Consider the following 18,763-nt stretch of genomic DNA (forward strand, 5'->3'; position numbering starts at 1 on the left):
AGTTCAGGGGAGTGCGCGGTGTGGGCCGAGTGTAGCATGTGGATCAGCACATATCGCATAGGAATGGGATGGGATGGAATGGGATGGAATGGGATGGAATGGGATGGAATGGGATGGAATGGGATGGAATGGAATGAGATGGGATGGAATGGAATGAGATGGAATGGGATGGAATGAAATGGGATGGAATGGGATGGAATGGGATGGAATGGGATGGAATGGAACACCTGGTGCGGCAGAGAATAGTGTGTAGGCGGCTGCACGAGAGCTCCGTTGCGAGATAGATCCAGCGTGTGGGCGGAATGTTAGAATAGGCGCCACATGCGAAGTTGCCCGTGGTATTCGTCGTGAGTACTTCAAGCATATGTGGTGGTGTACAAGGAAAGTGACCGCAATCCTTCAGTAAATGAATAAGCGCTTTGTCGATGGAGCATGGCCTTGCTTTTTCATATAAGCGAGAAATCTATTTTCTATTAACTGATAATCGTAAACATGAGCTTTCCTGTTGCCTACTCATCTGCGTATACTCCATGTTTTCCGCTGTCCAGTGGTATGTTTCATGCTGTACCCAAAAATTTACTTAAGTAGACGCAAAAATCCCTATTTCTGGCCCCTTTTCTCTGCATTTGTTTGGAAAGGTCAGAAATTTAAAAAAAAGACGACAAGATTTCGGTTTTTCAAATTTCATGAAAACTCGCGATAAACTATTTTTGCCAAATTTTACCCTTCATGTTCTCTGAAAAATAAAAAATTGTTCGAACAAAAGGTGGCTGACGTTCTCTTGTTTCTCTCTCATAGCTGTCTTAAAAAACAAAGCAAACTGGATCACCTTTGCTTTTACCTTCCGCTCCACACGCGTGCATGTTTTGCAATAAAAAATGAAGAAAAAGTATACAGTTGTGTTTTCTAAGCATAGCCATTAAGAAAAAACGCAGTGCAACTGCACAGTATCTATGTTGCAACGTCGTAGTTTAATTATATCGATCAAATAGCAGCGCAGCGGTGTATTTTCGCTTTACGTTTCCTGAGTCATGTGACAGATTTTTCACCGACTGTCTCTCTCTAAGCGACCCCTACCTTTTATGCCTTGTTTTGATTGCCCACGCGCGAGCAGCAGCGTCGTGTTTTTTTCATCGCTCACTTGCTTCTAATCGCGATAACAGGCATTTGCCTTTTGCTTCATCAGAACAGTACCTCCACGGCATGGCGATCGATCAGTTTGCCAGCGTCGTACCAAACAGATGCTAAGTTGGCTACACTTTTTTCATAGTTCCAAACACACACACACTCGGGTACAGCTAAAAAAATAACAAAGAGAGAGGGAGAAACCCTAGCGCAGGTGACCAAACAAAGCGACGACGACAACTTCTTTCGGCACTGGTTGTCTAGCCCCACGTTTCATTCCGCCCTCAGCACTTTTCCCACCATGATGCTGTTCGGGTCTTCTTTTGTACCGGTCCTCTTTTCGGACACGGCGCAGTGCACGCATACCAAATGAGGATGCTAACCCGATATGAGCTTTGCTCGTGCAAACAGCCGGGCGGTGTGCTGTTACCCACCCGACACTGCGTTCTTCTTGCTTCGGAGCACGCGGCACGCTTGAACCTGTACACTAATGGCGAGCCGCGTGTGCGTTGGTAGCTCCTACTCCTAATGCGCCGTAACCTGAAACTTTCCGCTGCAGCAACGCTTGTTTACGTGTCACGCGTTGAGTGATCACCACTTCAGCAGCAGTTGTTTACTCTTTTCCGAAAAATAAAACAGAGAGAAGCATACAAAGAAAGGTAGATGTCGTGCTGCCAAATCAAGCAACAACCACCAGGAATTCGCTATAATGAGGACGACGCCACTCTAGTGCTTTGAAAACATCAGTATATTAATGAACCTCACGTTCCTGGATGCACGCTTGCTCGCATTGCGCTGTCTCATGCCACCATGTTCTTAGTGTTGTTTTGCAAGTTTTCAGTTTCGTACGATGTTGGTGCCTTATTTTTTTATGTTCGGTATGTTATATTACCTGAACTCAATCTTTTTTTTTTCATTTTTTCTGCCTATGCTCTTAAAATGGCGTTTGGAATTTTGTTTGTCGTATGCATCTTAGAGAGATGTGCAAGAAACACGGTTGATAACAGTGAACTGTCTTTCTTAAAACAGAAATATAAACCTCGATTAACAACCTAAATGCAACAAGAAAGATTGTTTAAAAACGCTGAATTTAAGTTTCAATCACAGGAATTAGCGGCCATGCTGTAAGCGAACCACCTCTTGACGGTGCTGGGCAACTAGCTTGCGCTTCAAGGAACGAACAAACGGAAGATACTGACGACACAATAACGAAGAGGTCGCCAGCTGTCATTCTGTCACGAACGCAGCTCTTGAACTCCGTCCACCACGCAAGCAATGCCCCAAGAAATCTTTACAGCTCTAGGCTGCCGAGAGACTCCCCCTCTTCCGTCTCTCCGTCGCCGATGCGTCTCCTGCGACAAAAACAGTGCCGGGCGCCGGAAGCACCCACAGGGCTCCACGCGGAGGCCGGTGTTAACGCGGCGTGCTGCAATTTCGCGTCCACCCGCGCGAACTGTCGTGAAGAACGTTTTGACGTAATGTCCGGCGCCCTGACGTTTTACTGTGGGGGCCAGCCGTTTCTCACCCCGCTTGACCCGTTGCTGGTCCTTCGGAGGGGCCATAATTACTGCTCGGGGGAGGAGGAGGAGGTTTGGGGGCCGCGGGCCTTTATAGCTAGACGCACGCTTTCTCGTCTGATTTATCTCCGGCAATGTCCCCACCCGCTTTACTGCGGGAGAGCCTAGCCCCCATCCCGTCTCGATTGCCGCTGGCGGGACTCTCGAGGCGCGTTTCGACCTGTGATCCTTCCTTTGGCGAGAAAGGTGGCGGGATAAGCAGGGAGTGAAGCAGGCGGGAAGGAATTGGGGAGAGAGGGCGTTTTTTACGAGAGGTGATTTCGTCGCTGCCAACAATCTCGGGCACGAGGTGACGCGCTGTAAACAAGGCCGTCATGGCGTCCTTGGACGCGTCCACTTCCCTCCCCCGTCATTCCTTTTCTCCCCAACTTGGCGGAGGCGATTAGGGAAGACGAGCCGAGGATTTCTCGCCGTTTCTCCAGAGCCCTCCCCAAGCTGAGCCCGGCGAAGACCATAAGTCGCGCCGCGCTTCTCACGCGTGGTAAGCCGTTTCTCAGCGGTTAGGGGAATTGAGTTTTTCCCATTTATCCCGCACATCTGCCTCTTCTCTGCTCAAAGTTCTGCTCCTCTCCTCCCAACCAACTTCAGCAGTGCCCCATCCCGAGCGTCCCTATTTCCTCCTAGAAGTTCTGGGCGTCATCGTACTCATCTCCCCAAGTTTTCTGGCCACATGGCGCTGCGCTGCAGCGGAGTCAGTGCCGTCCCGCTGCCCGCCGGAAGTGGCCGCTCTGGTACAGCTCCCTCTCCCGGCTATTTCCGCAAACGAAACGGAGGAGGACGACACTGCTGCTCCAGATGTCCCCTTTTCCTGTCCGTGTACTCCTTGGCTTCTCTTCTCTATTTCCTGTGCCAGAAACAACTCTCCGCCGGCGCGGCTGTTGCCTCCGTGGCGTTCAGTACAGATTTATTTCCCTCTTGTCTTTTCATCTTTCTTTCTTCTTTGGGCGTTGTCCGGTGACAGCGCGGTAATCGATTGCCACAGAAAAGGAGGAAAATGAACGTTGCGGTTATTCGCCGATTTCCTGCTTCCATACATTGTGGCGACGACCGCCACCACGACAGCAGTTCGGTCCGTGCAAGGTCGCCTCTTTAGCGCAGATCTGTGTTTCGGGAGAAATAGTGATCTCCTGTTCTCGCTATTTGAACAGCTGCGCTTTTTGCCCCATCACGCGTTATTGAACAATTTCTTCTATGTGGAAATAGGCATATTTTATTCTCTATGAATACTAAGTGTGACACAGCGATTAAAGTGAACTTATTAATGTTTTATTTCACAAAGTATCCACGCTGTAAAAGATCCGGTTGGTTATAAGTTCCCAAACTGCATGATGTGCTTTTGAGCTTTGTTGTGGAACTTTGAGCAAAATCTGAAGCTCAAACCTTTGGAAGAGTGAGAATAAATATCATTCTCATTCCGGAGATTCTGAGTGGCCTCATATTCGCTTTAAGTGCCGGGCGATACTGTTCGAAAGCAGGCCATGTATCCTGACAACTTTTGACCAACCCTGCACACGCATTATTTCGGAATGATTGGGCGAGCTTGTGCGAATAAGCTTTGCAGTCTGATAGTGGATTAATTAGCGATAACTTCCTCCAATGTGATCAAACATTGTTGCACCGTATAGAATCTTCCTAGCACTGTTCCTCTCCGTTTTCCTGTCCCCACTGATTTTACTCTCCTCTTGACAAAACCTGATCCGCTCTTAACCATTCCAGATGCTTTCCGCATCGTTGTCTACTTTCTTTGTTTATAATATCCAGGCTGCTCGTACCGCTTCTCATTCTATTAGGAGACTTGTTATCATTCAGAAGATGTTAGCGGTAGCTCTAGTTCGCATAAAGAAAGTTAATCTCGCAGCAGGGAGGGCTGGCGACCGCAGCGTCAACGCTTTACCACCAGCCCGATGTTTTCGCGGGCACGGCAGCCTGGCTACTTTTGGCAAGAACAGGTGCATGGTAAGTTCGTAACTCTTTCTGGGAGTGTGCTGAACCTACCAGTCATTTGTTTCTCATGTATTCAGCATTTTGGAGATCTAAACTGGGTTACTTTATGTAGTTACTATCAAGCGCATTATCACCACACTCTGAAGAAGAATAAACCTATATGAGAGTAAAAAGGAGCAAGGCATGCTGTCCAAGTTCCGGAGTAGATTTCGACCACTAAATACACGGAATGCTTACTCTTGGCAGCAGAGGTGCCTTCCCACTGCAAAGAACAGTAATTTGGTGCACTTAGCTAATCAACAAGAGAGAAACCTTGGTTGAAATATTCGTAACTGCTAGAACTTCGCGTGCAGTTAGCTGAACAAGGAGAGAGAAACCTTGGTTGAAATATTCGTAACTGCTAGAACTTCGCGTGTTTTAAAAAGGGAATTTGTTTCCGTTCCAAACTGGAAATATCCCGTATTTTTAGTATTGGAAGTCTATCCCAGGGCTTTGGCAGCATATCCTGCCCCTTAAATAGAGTGCGCTAGAGCACAGCTTACTGCCTCTTTTATCATTTCGTGTTTAGAGGGCACCTTACCCAGATTTCTATCTTGACGCACAAAAGTTTTCCTCAGTAAGTTTGGTAGCACGTCGTTTGGCATGGTCACGTAGATGGATTTGATTAACACATGATACGATAATTCCCGGCAGGGTGTCCTATATGGTGGACATCTTTGAAAAACTAAAATAGGTCATCGCAAGACAGCTCTGGAGTGATGTCACGAATCCTGGCAATTTCTATGTGCAGCTTTCTTATCTCCGTGTTAGGTTTCATGTGCAGCGTCTTACGATCGTACTCAATTTTGCACATGCGTGTAATAATTAACAGTTGCTATTCCGAGCAGCAAACCAGGTTGTCTTTCTTCGGGCCTAAGTTGATTATTAGCGGGGCTTCTTCTTTCTGTTGAAGTGGGGAGGGGCATCTCAAAAGGTTGAGCCTTCACAAGGAGAGGCCATAATCAGGTCCTCCATATGCAATATCAGGTACGGTACGCGCTGAAAAGGTCGCAAGTCGACCGATTCCCCTTTCGACCCGCATGTTTCACAGTCGTAATATGAAGCTGAGCGTTTTCGCTCCTGTCAACAAAACCCACAAATTTTTCCTGATGTTAAGGTGCCTTACTCGCCAATGAAAATGCATACCCAAGATGAGGGACCAAACTGTTGTATGAGGTTCCTCATTTTGTTTCGCATTTATGGAAAAAATGAACCTCGTTACAGCACTATAGGCCGAGCAAGTTGAGCCTAAATCGATCACCTTCAAAGTGCATGTGACTGCGCAGGAAGTTCCTCTGCCTTCGGGAAGAACTTGGCAGATAACGGAATAAACCGATGACCCCTACATGCGCAGCAACAGATCCACCTTCAGAGCATGTCATCGAACTGCGCAACTTCTCTGCGTACGCGTGGGCCGCCGGGTGAACCACTTCGGAACTGCAGTTCGGCTGGAGAAGCTGCGCGGCTCGCGAGATTGAATTTCTTCTTGCGAAGTAAACAGAAATAAGAATTTCGGAGAGGGCGGGAGGGGGGGGGGGGGGGGAGGGGGTTGACAGCGTGCGCACGATTGCACGGCGAGTCAGTCACTCCAGATCAAAGGCGAAGCTTATATAGGTGCGTTCCGTGTTGTGATTCCGTCACGGCTATGGAAAGGAGTGCAGAAATGTTGAGATGCCGCGGGTAAACAAGACGTGCACTACATTCATAAGCGGCCGCGCACTGGCTCGACTCGTCCGCGGCTCCGGCAGTCGCAAGTCGCGCGGCTCTGCTCTTTGCCATTTATGTCCGATATTTGTTCTTCATCGTTTCGGCGCCCTTTGATCTTCTCGTACAATGTTTTGCTGCCCTTCGCTTTTTACTTCGCACTTCTGCCGGTGCATTTATTTGGGCTGCGAACGTCACCAGCTGAACCAATGTCGCTGGATGCGCGCTCCGTATCGAGTCTGTTTATTTCGCGTTTGTGAGAGGCCGCGTTTGATGACGCCGCTTTTCGGACTTTCCCCAGAATAATCATATTTGCGGGGCATAGATGGCCCTGTTTATTAAAGTTAGCTGCCCTTACGTACGCTGTATGGTTATTCGTAAGACGCCATCAATTATGAACAGGCAAACAGCATCTCTGTTTGTCACCTCGCAAGAAAGGTATGCCGAATTTTATACGTGTCTTCGAAAACTCCCGATTCCTGTAGAAGGTGCTGACACAAGGCCTCGCTGTTCAGTTTCCTTTCTATTCATTCGGAGCGATGCAACTCCATGACAAAAAAAAAAATCTGCCAGCTGCAAAAATCCTTGCGCGCTGGTCTTGCATTTTATGTCGGCTTTGCTTCAAGGTACCTTGGGAAACTGCACTCGCGTTTCGCTCTCGGAGTTTGGTTTACTCTTGACGCCAGGTTCTCTAGCGCTGACTGTGCCGCCGCGGGTCTCAGGATTATGTGAAGTCTGGGATTATCACGTTCTGACGGGTGGTCGCTAACTAGAATGTCGTTAACTCGTGTTTGCTCTCTGACCGACTCTGCTGTCTTCCTGGCTCTGAACGTTACAGCTATTTGGCCCTGCGTAGCTCTCTGGCAGCCCAGCGCGCGGTAAAGGGAACAGAATTAGAAAGGTAGAAAAGTTAGCAAAAAGGCCAATTTCAGTTCGTGCATTCGGTGCACCACACCCTGCGTAGCAAAGGTACAACAGATGGCGCTATTGCTTTAGCGCCTCACGAAGCGATAAGTCGAGGCACTCTACTGTGTATGGCTGTACGTGGACTTTTCAAATCCTGCCCTGCTAGACAGAAAAATTGCTTTCCATGTGGGCTTGAGCCGAATATTAGCTGCATGTAAGCAGAGATGCAGGGTGAATGGGTCGGGTGCTATCGAAAATCTGGAAACGTATTTTGTCCCAACCTCCTTGATCTATTCACTGCTTTGCCGTATTATCAATGGCTGCTGATAGCCAGGGTGGATAGCCAATAAGTAGTGCCCTCTACAGGTTCCGCTATTAGAGGCGGGGCTTACCGATGGAAGAAAGGCAAAAAAATTAAACAAGTAAGGAACCCCTACGCGATACAGCCTTGAGTAATGTTTCCGTCTAAAGTTTATCAATACATTGGAAGAAAACTTTCCGCCTAGAGATGTATTCGTACTGGACGGTTAGTAAGCCACCACCGTTGTGCATGGAAAGCTTGTAGATCACACAGTAGATCACTCGTTGGAAACAAGATAGAAGCATTGAATACAGACGGCGGTGCACAGCGACGCTAGATATTGACTGTACCGCTAGCTGCCACTAACTATAGCTACTAGATGAGAGCATTGATAATAGATGGCGCTACATTTCGTATGCAGGTAGTAACTGTCTTCATAATCGTAATCGCTCACACTTCTTCCCTGAATCCTTCGTTTAGCGAGCCCTGATTCCTTCGTTTAGCGAGCCCATATATTGGACGACAGTGGTGCTGTAGCCGATTGATGCAGCCGCATGACTCAAAAGGCAAGAAGAGTCTTGAACATCTGGAATATTCGAGTTTGACGCCGGCATAAAAAAGCGCTTGAAACATCAGCAACGACACTTTTATTAACCTGCATGCGAATGTGAGAATGCGGCCTGAGCAGCTGAACGCGTCCCTAAGGCCTAAAACAAAGAGTGACTGAATTCCGTCAAAAGCACGTAGCCTATATTCCCGATCAAGGCTGATTCAAAGAGTCGGCAGGCACCATCTGCGACTCGCCATAAGTATCACGACAGCCGGACTTGCAAAGTGTTTGATACTGACGCTTACTCGAGGCCACGATGTGCATAGTGATTTATTAAATGTGTCGGTCACTGAACACAAGTTCCACTCTAAAACACCGTGTTCTGTGCGATGTCAATGCACGTTAAAGGACTCCAGGTGGTCAAAATTTCCGGAGTCCTTCCCTACGGCGCCCCATCATAGCCTGAGTCGCTTTGGGACGTTAAACCCCATAAACCATAAGGCACTCTGAAACAGCATTTTTTTTTCACCCACCCGCTTGCAGAAGCTAGCCGTGTAGCCGATCATCATACTAACGCTCACAAATAATTCTTTCGCAGTTAGACTCGGCGGCGTCCAAAAGGGAAGCAGAAATCAGAAACTTTCAAAACCTCAAAAAAGTCGCAAAAAACTAAAATAAACAGGAGATCAATTAAGAGAAGAAAAAAACCCTTCAAAACGGACCACTTTGATGAAAACAGATAAATAAACAGGAAAGCAAAAAATGAAAAAAAAACAGGATAGAAATAGAAAGACTTCACAAGCGTCCATCCGGGGAGCCCCGTTTCCTCCTGCGAATGCACTTCCGCTGCGCCAGTCGCCCGGTTCCCAGCCAACACCAGAGCAGCTCCTGCCCTGTCGGGATGCTCATCAATGCACGGACGATGAAGTCGGGTGCGGGCGCTGACGCGGCGCCTTGCGAAATGTCACGAAAGCCAGACTGCCTGCGTTACTTTGCCACAAGAGGAGGGGGAGAGAAAAAGCCGCGGACTTCGCTGCCCCGGATGTCGCTGAAAGCTCGGGGATGCAGCGCACAAACAGCGATGCTGCAGAAAGTTTTCGCACCCTTTCTCTCTATCCTCCCCCACCCACCACCGACACCCGGAAAGCTTCCTGGCCTGACGGCCACCCTGCGAGAATGCCCGCCGTGGTCAACGATGCTCCCGAGTTCCGCCCCCTTTTTTTTGCTGTTGCTTACTCATCTGAAACCCCAGAAGCGTTTAGGGAGAAAAGTTTTCTGCATCTCAAGTTGCTAGAAGCTTTGGACTTCCGCAACTTCCGCCAACGAAAAGAAAAACAAAAACAAACAGGCGTGATGCGGGGGAGTGAAGGTGAAGAAAAAGCTGTTGAAAGAAAGTTTTCGTGACAACTCATTAACAGCCCAGATCGCAAACGTCGTTGCAGGTTAGTTTCCGGTTTCTGACGTTCGCGGAAAGCGAAATGGCAAAAATAACTAATTATAAGAGAGCGAAAACAAACTTGTGAGGACTGCGTAACTGATTTCAAAGTTTACCCTGTTAAATATTCGTACGCATTCAGTGAGTAGAACACGGCGCAAGCTGAACGGGAACCGGAAATGAATGTTGTTTGTTCAATCACTCCGACAAAACCAGAGGCGCCTTATTTTTTGCTCATTCCTGGGCTTCCGGAAGTATGGTCCCTGAGAAATCTTGGGTTAATTTTTTTTTTCAGATGAGCCGGAATGAAAGCGGGAGTAGTGGGAGAGGATTTCATGCACTGATACCAAGAAAATAAACAGAGGGGTAACATCGCTTCTCCATTGTTTGGTGGTCGTTATAGTTTGGATCCTGGGTCGTTAAATTTGCGCAGTAAAGCTAATAAATAAACCTTATTTCCTCAGGCTCCTTTACAAGTCAGACTTTATAAAGTAGGAAGCACGTTGGCGCGTTTGACAGTCGAATGTCTGTTATTGGTTCTGGACGAGCAAAAGAAGTCAGGTGATTATCAATGTTTGAGAAGGAAACTTGGTTTCTTGGCACCTTTCGTGTTTTCTGTTTGCTCAGTTTACAAACCAATGAGAGATGTTAAATGAGTAGTCCCGACTAGGCTCTTGAAGCTCCTTAGGACAGGAGCTTGTCGGGGCTCGAAGTCGTCTTCTCTCCTTTTTGTAAAAACAGAAAGAAAGAAAAGAGAGAAATAAAGAAGGAGAAAAGGAAGAAGAAAGACTTCAGTGGATTTCACACCTCGTTGTCTGTAATTTGCTATATTTGTCATTTGATTTTACTAATTACAGTGAGTTGGCGAAATAATCACTGAGCCACAAATTAAACGTCCCACCAAGTCCCTTTTTCTCTAACTTAAGTAACAACTTATCTCAGTCTAATGCCTCAAAGGCATTTGTGAAGCCCAAAAACATAATTTCATTGTGAACGATTTCTCAGCATATCAAATAAAAAAATCTTTCAAGAGTGTGATGGCATTACAGCTTTTCTTGAATCTATATTGGTTCTTCGAGAATAAAGAGTTTTTATTTCACAAAAACTGGTCATCACTGTTTGAATTAATTTTTCAATAATATGTGAAAGGTTTATAACTGCAACAGGGTTATAATATTTAACAAAATCTTTCTTATCTTTCTTGTAAATTAGTCTAATTACCGATATTTTTAGTTTTACAAACATAATTGTCGTGCTAAATGTTTCATTATTCTTCTTGTAAATTAATCTATTAACCGATATTTTTAGTTTTTCAAACATAACTGTAGTGCTAAATGTTCCAATATAGCCAGTACTAAACCTTTCGAAGAAATGAAATTCATACTAAAATCTTGTATCCTTGCACCATCTCTGTCGAACGGATTTTTAAGTGCTATTGTGCTTATTATACGCCACAATTCGTCAGTTTTCTTAGCGTGCAGGTGAGCTCACTTCACGCATTCAGCTCCTCCATATCTGTAGCTTGTCGAACTTGGCATCGTGTTCCTTAAAGGGTCCCTGAAGAGGGTGCTTGAGGTTGTCTATAAAATGCTCGCATTATGTAGAGTACAGGCAAACGAGCGCTCATGCCGCATACAAGACCTCAAAAGCGAGCCGATAATTTGCAATACAGTTCCATAAACTCAAGCTTCTGCGCCTAGCGGCGACCTGCAGTGCTAGGCTTTCGCCGGAATCTGCGCTCGTTACGTCAGCATCCGCGCTCATTACGTCATGTGGCGCTTGTTACGTCAGGCGGACTGCTAGCATTGGTTCGCGCGCGTCAGCAGCCGGCGGAGGGGGCGAGTGCGAGGGGCCAACGGAGGAGAGCTACATTTAAGCGTGCAAACGATGAGAGAGAAAGGCGCGAAGACGCGGAACCTTAACTTTTGACTACAGATAACTCAGCTTCCGCAAAACGCATCTAAAAAGTTCTTGTTGGAGGATATTTGTGAAGGAGCGTCCTTTAGCATCCTAGGCACACCACATCTAAGTTGAAACCTCCTTTCACAGCTCCTTTAACTTCTCCGCACATTTTATGAAACAACTATTGAATACGTCAGGGAGAGCAGAGTAATCGTATTTCTCAAACCTGACCCCAATTGTTTCGTTCCTTGTCGGGCTCATCCTTTTCCTCATGAGTTCACTTAGATGTTGCCTTGAGCTTCTTATGTTTATCTTGCTATATTAAAATTTCTGCGAAAAGTTGCATTCTTTTTTTCTATCCGTACTGTCGCCGCTACCTGGTTGCTAAAATTTTTGCATAAATTCTTTAAAGACACGTTTTCTGCGACTTCCTTGCAACGTTTCGAAATGTCGTCCTTTCATCATAAAGGTTAATTATTTTAATATATATTTATTTATTTTTTTTATTAGGGCACCTTAGTTCTGAAAAATCTTTTTGGAACATTGAACTAAATTGTATTTATTATATCTATAAATATTTCATACTGTTCAACGTGCTCAAAATATATTAGTGGACTTCAGTTACAGTTATGAATTAGTGTATCCACCCTGCACTGTGCACCCTGCACCCTGCACTGCACTGCATTTTTCTTACCACTTAATTTTGTCGCTGACTTCTCGCTTTTATTTCCAAGTGCGTAAGCTGAGGCAATAAAGCAGTGGTCAGCCATTTTCCTGCTGAATAACAACTGACAAATTACGTTCCCACGTTGGTACTCCTATGTGATCTGTGGAAGTATGTGTGAAATTTGTACCTCTCCAGTCCTTTTTGGTATACCTTTCAATGGCATAATTAGTTAATATCGAGCCAGTAAGTCAACGTATTCCTGCACGTTTGGTTCGGGTAATTCTTGTAGCATCAATACTGATGTCATCTAGAATTATGGGATTTTTATTACGACTTTTTTAACACTGGATTAAACTTTTAGAGAAAATTGTCCACCCTAATATAGCTACTGGCTTGAGTATTGACAGCCACTTCTGCAAACTCCGGGGATATCACTTTTTTGTCCAAAAAGTCTAGAGCGCGTTTTCGGTCTTGTTTTGATGAAAGCCAGTATTCCGCCACATTTTTATCTGGTCTGTACAGTATGAACTGGACATATTCGTTTAATTTATATAGGTCCAACTCTGAACATTTAAGGTCATTCTAAATCAAAACAATTACGTCAGGAGTAATTGACAGAATGTTCAAACATGACTACAGCTGGTTCCAATGATCCTTGAAACTTCTTATATTGATGTGGGTTGCAGTATATTATCTGCCCAGGCTCTGGTCTCGACTCAATTGAAAGTGTATATACGTTTTCCAGTCACTCAAAGAATTAAGCTTTTTTTGACACTGTGTTAACGTAACCAGGTCCTCCTCGCTTTCCCCTTTAATCACGGTTGCTCCAGCAATATTTCTGACTAAAACATTGCCATTCCTCGTTCAGACCAACTGTTAAGCCAGGCTACAGGCTTCGTTTCGTAAAAACAAAACTTTTTTACCACTGTTGTTCCGTTTTCATTCATAAACATCTCTTCCGATCTTGGGCGATACCTTTTTCCTGTCAGCCTGTCTCTAGTCCTTCCGTGTACAAAGTTCACAATTATTGGTGCTGTTTTTTCATCTGCCGCCTTCACCCAACCAACTACTTCTTTGCCTTTTTTTTTTCTTTGGCGGCACTGTAAGCTCTAACCATACAGCTAAACCTTGTACAGCTTCAAAGAACAAATTGTTGTTCTCAAGAATGCCATGTGTTTCTGTGTTACGTCTTCATGAGCATTATTCAGCGCTGTTGGCTGCCAGCTGAACCTCCTTAATTTCCTTTCATCAGCTATCCTAAACTCAAGTGGGTCAATTTATTTTTGCTGCTTTTCCACTATATGCTGGTGCTCTCAACATTCTTCACGAGCTCATTATACTTTTCTGTTAGAAGCGTAATTGACTTTTCTACATCCTCTGGTGTCCTGATAGAGACACCCAGCTTGGCTTCCAGTGTTTCCGCTTTCACTGTGCGGATTCATGACCACTTCAATCGATTCTGTTCTAGATTTTATAGACTAAGCCGCTTCGTCAAGCTTTCTTATTTCAATCAAGACCTCGCTACAGATGTGCCCTCGCGATGCATCGTCGATACTGTCAGTTTCCTGGTAGTCTCGCATTCTCACATTTGCTTGGCTTTCTTTGACCGAGCCGCAGATCGCGCACTGTTCTTGAGAGATTTCTTGTGAATTCATCGCCTTCGCCGCATTTTTTCACATCGCAGATTTTTTCCCACGCCACTCACTTATCGTCTGCCTGGCCATCTTTAAGTTTTACCAGCAAACCTCACGTTTAGTGTTTCATTGCGTCGCTTACGGGGTACATCGCTGCATGCGCGGATGCCCTCGCGCGTAAGCGTTCCAATGCGTTGTGACTTTTACGGCGGTTCTAGCGGCAGGCATTTATCAGTGTCGCAAATCGGGCGAAACTGCAAACGGCTTCATGTGTACCGTCTCTGACAAAAGAAGCCAATGAACGGTGTTTGCTTCTCAGCATGTAGGAGAACCCGCATGTCAACCCTGAAAACCAAAATGTCTATAAAGGGAGGACAAGCGTTCTCCTTACCTTACGCGAGTTTAGAGCTTATCGGGTGCCGTAGGTGGTTCACTACACGGGTGAAAAAGAAACCCTGTCGCTTGGTTACTTTCGGCAAATGCAGTACATTTACAGCGCATCAAACCAATATAAAATTACCCTCCTTCCTCTCATTTCGGGCAAGGCTATCTTAATCCGATGCACCACGTGCTTCCACTGACTTGTTAAAAAAAAGAACTCTCAGCCTTGGGCATATTTCAGTGTAGGAAGTGCTTGTCAAATTTATTTCCTTTGCGAAGTGCGTAAGTCTCTATTACATATGCGCGACCGGAGCAAGCCTGCCTCCTTCCGACTTTTACAAACAGCCTAACCCGAAACTTGTCTTTCTTCGGCACAAAATCCCAACAGCATAACCACAGAATACAGTGGAGGAAGCTGAGCGCACTTGTGAAGGGTTCTAAATGCGTATAACCATCTTGACAAGATTGCGATTGATCGACGAACTGTGCTCCTGAACACCATGGTTCACCGTAGCACGACTCTTGTAAAAAGGAAGCCCACCTTAAGGATTGCAGGCATTAACAAGTGATTGACAAGGATTGCCAAATATAATGAGGCTTAATAATTACTTCATTGCGGAGAGTTGGCGATACAACAATCTATGAAATAAGTTCTAGCTAAAACTTTTTTTCGGTGGAATGGTAGTGGCAAAGAAAATGTTTAATTTCATTTACGTTACACAGGCGGTGCGGTTATAGCATGAAAATATGGAGCGAATAAAGTTATGCTTTCCTAATTCAACTCAAGTAATAAATTGTTAGTGCTTTGATCCCGTACTGGAGTGGCATACCCTAGTTTTGATCGCACAGGAGCTTTAAAAAGGGTCCACAAAAAAGATACTGCGTATAGATAACTTTTGTTGTTAATTATCGTTAGTTTTTTGCATGTAAAGATTGTTATGTTAGGGATTATAAGAATACCTAAATATTGATGGGAGGAATCATCTTCAATTGAAATGTTTCTGGTCACTCGCAAGAATGCAGCATTGTTGCAAGCTGAAATCATCAATCATCAATAAATCTAAACCCACAGAGCGCACTTTATAGCCCCGTAAAGTCTCATAAGCAACGTGCATCGCTTTTATGAATGAAGCATCCATTTTTAGCAGCCACTGAACGCAGCGATGAATTTAGGCCAACTAATTTTCCTTCGCATGGGAACACTCTGGTCTACAGAGGGTGTACCGGCCTGTTAAAAATTGCAAACACCTTAAAAGATAGAATTTTTCTTGGTTCTGTTAGAAACTTGAATTCTTAATTACGTCACATCTAATCTGAGCAATCGAGCGCATCTGAAGCGTCTGTGGTCATCACGCATAGAACTAAGAATTCAAAGGCATGAATAAATTAGGCAAGAGATGAAGGATTCCCTTAGCATGCCTTTTTGTTAATTGTTTGTTTCTTTTCTTCTTTTGTATGCGTGAAAAACACGGAGTTCTTTCCACCGCGGGTATTGAACTGTGCCGTGGTTTGGTCTAATTAAGACGCTCGGTTTCAAGGAAAGTTTCCTTTCTAAATAGTGTCGAGCAGTGAGAATGCGTCACCGCATTCTGAAAAACACGAATCAGACAGTTCCCACGGCGCTGAGATGTTAGTGCACCATCATGAATTAATTTTGAGCTTTTTGCATTTCTGGTCGTTGTATGTAATGGGCAAATGAAATTGCCTATTCTGGATAGTGAGGCTCAATTAATTTTAGTAATTCTCGTTAAGTTTTCATGACATTTCACACTTTCATTGACCTTTAGGCTTTGCACACAAAACAGTGCTTTTTTTGTGCCTGTGATTCAGTTCTCTACCGGCATAGGCGCCTGAACATTTGGCTGAAACTGGCAATTATTTCCCTCACTACAACTTCTCTGATTTTTGTGGGAAAGTTTTGCTCTACACGTTTAAAATATTTTGCTCTATATTTGTCTAGTTTTTTACCAACCAATTCACTGAATGAAAGAACTAATGGCACTTTATAGCTTAGCCTTTCCTGCAATATATTATCAACCCAGGATCTTCTGGTAACTTCAAGACTGCTTTAGTTTTGAATGTTGTGATCCCTAACACATAACAGCCTATTTTTGTCTATTATAATCTAGATTTGAAACTGAATCTTTGTGGAATTTTTCTCCTCTTTATGTGACACTCGGGTTAATGTTAAGTGTGTATTTAAATGACCTAAATAAACACAATTGGAATATGAGTTCATTTAGGTTTGATCATGCATCATAAATGCATTTTATTGACTTCTTCCTCTTTATATGTTTTTTTTGCTCTCCTTCTCCTTAATCTCGCTGCCAAAGCTTTTTCGTCGTCTGAAAGAACTTGCCACAAAATAACTTACTTGCTTCGTAGAAACGTAACGACATAAGTTTCATTGAGCACAAAAAAAAGGTACGAAGAGCCAGCCCACGCCACATGATTATAGAGAACAGAGAAATTCATCGTGCTCACGTGCATACTATCATCAGACTATTTTCTTTTTTCTTGTCTCTGTATTCTTGTATTTGTGTTGTTTTTGTGTTGCGTGTTCGTTGTGTTTTTGTTGTGTAATATGTTTTCACGTGTTGTGTTGTGTCATTTTTGTGTTTCTCTCGTGTTTCTTGCTTCCGAAGCTTATCTCACTTACAGGCGGGCAGCATGGAGAGGGTTAGGGTTCACAGTTTTTCGGGGGAGTCGAGAAGGCTGTTCAGAGAGAGCTTTCATGGTGCACCCCTCAAAAGCTTACCCACGCACGGTACTTAAAAAATAGACGTATTTAAAAAATGCCGCAAAAAGAAAAAAATCTTCTGATGAAGACGAATTCGAAACTGGCGGACTGTGTGTACAGACGGTCCGTGAAAGTGGTGTACAAGAACGCAGACCTGTTTCTTCGCGCAGGGCCAAACCTGGTGTTCTGAACAAAGCAGAAGATGCAAGGAAAAAACAAAACGCACGCAAGCAAAATATCCAGCCAAAGTCGTCCGATGTAAAGTTTTATTGTCACTTTCCACAACTCGGACGACTGAACGAACGCATCTCCAGAAGATCCATTAAACACGGGAGTAACGAAATCAGCCGGCGTCGGCATAAAATCCGTACCGGGGGTGTTTCAGATAGGATAAAATTGCTTCAGAACGGCGCGCAGCCATAGAGTGCGACGTGCGTCCATTGAGATAACGCAGAAAAAATCTTAATTTTTCTCGCTTTATTCGGCTTTTGTATCTCGCTATCTTCCTTACACTTTTGGCTGGAACGTGACTCGAAACCGTTGCCGAAAGATAAAAAAATAATAAAGCAATAAAAACTATGCGTGCTTCTTCCATCGCAGGTGCTACATTCGCTCGTCCCGCCAGCCACGGACGAGAATTAGGTGAGCCATCGAACGACGCTATAATCTTTTTCCTTTTTTTCTATTCATTCTCTCTTTTCATGCTCCACTTAACTTGTTTGATCAATACCGAGGACCATTTATTCTAATTGAGGGCTCGTTTGTCTCAATATCGCCCGCTAATAGCTATTAAAAATGAGTGTGGTGGCCTCCATTTTACCTTTAAAAAATAGAGAAGTATAAAATAGAGTCCACACCCTCGCTTTGTGATGTGCACTTTATAGACGCGCCAGATACGGTGTCTCGGGCCTTTGGCTCTTTTTTGGTTTATAATACTAGCTGGTGTCGCCAGCAACGAAGGTTACGCATCGATACTTCGCGGCCCGGATCAGAAGGCATAATGTTCGTGTATCGAGATTGTCGTCTTCTCATTCTCTGTGTTTATTCAGTTAACGATTGTCGATTGCACGCGAAACTTTTTAAAAAGTAAGTCTTGACACCTGAGCACGCTGAGAACAAATCGTTAGACTCGAATAAGTGATTCATTAGATGCTAATTAAGCACTAGATCGTAATTAAGCCCAAGCACCCAGGTGCAAGCAGGTTGTGATTATGACTAGCAATAGTTGTTTGTGCGCGATAAGCTCTAGCGCAAGTGTCAGATTTTCTAATGAATTGGGTGTTTGCGCCTGCTTGACTAAATGAAATTGAAGTGATTGAAAAAGCAATGTAAAAATGCTAATAGAGAGCCATTTCTTTCTTACCATGTTGTACCGTACCTTTAAATGCGTCTTGGTTACCGTCGCGTCTTTGCAGTGCATCAAGTGCATGATATGCGATGAAAATAGGCATTTAAGCCCGCTTATACCTAACATTATGACTAAATAGGACGCAGTCTAATCAGCGAAACAGCGTGTCGCCAAGGTAGGTGCTAAAGAAAAGAGGCATTAACGTTTCATCCTCATCGAGGTTCCTTTCGTTGAATACCAAGGCACCCATACTTACGGTGCCTGGTTTTCTGAGCTTTGTTGCTGTACCTGGTTTCCAGTGGTTTACTAGTCGGCCTGAATACTTGGTTAGTCTGAACAGAACGTGCACTAAGCTTGCCTTCAGTGAAAACATACTTCTCAGGACATGGACATCTGATAACGAAGCTTTGGCAAGTGGTCGTAGTAGGTAACCTTATTTTCCGACAAATAGAGGATTGGCTTCAGCCCATCAGCATAGACGACGGTCTGGAGTCCTTGGACCTTAGCGGC

At 44.6% G+C, this 18,763-nt stretch overlaps 1 protein-coding gene across 2 annotated transcripts in view; it reads left to right on the top strand.

The window, feature by feature from the left end:
- The window catches only part of LOC144094761 (uncharacterized), a 440,689-nt gene that overhangs the window by 352,571 nt on the left and 69,355 nt on the right, over positions 1-18,763 (top strand). Inside the window, exon 2 of one of the 2 annotated variants that reach the window (XM_077628669.1) lies at positions 17,506-17,547. The exons of the other annotated variant lie outside the window; for it this stretch is intronic. The gene's annotated coding sequence lies outside the window, so the exon portion shown is untranslated. The remainder of the gene's footprint in view (positions 1-17,505; positions 17,548-18,763) is intronic. 2 annotated transcript variants of the gene reach the window in all.

Source organism: Amblyomma americanum, chromosome 6 (assembly GCF_052857255.1).
Source record: "Amblyomma americanum isolate KBUSLIRL-KWMA chromosome 6, ASM5285725v1, whole genome shotgun sequence".
Taxonomy (NCBI): Eukaryota; Metazoa; Arthropoda; class Arachnida; order Ixodida; family Ixodidae; genus Amblyomma; species Amblyomma americanum.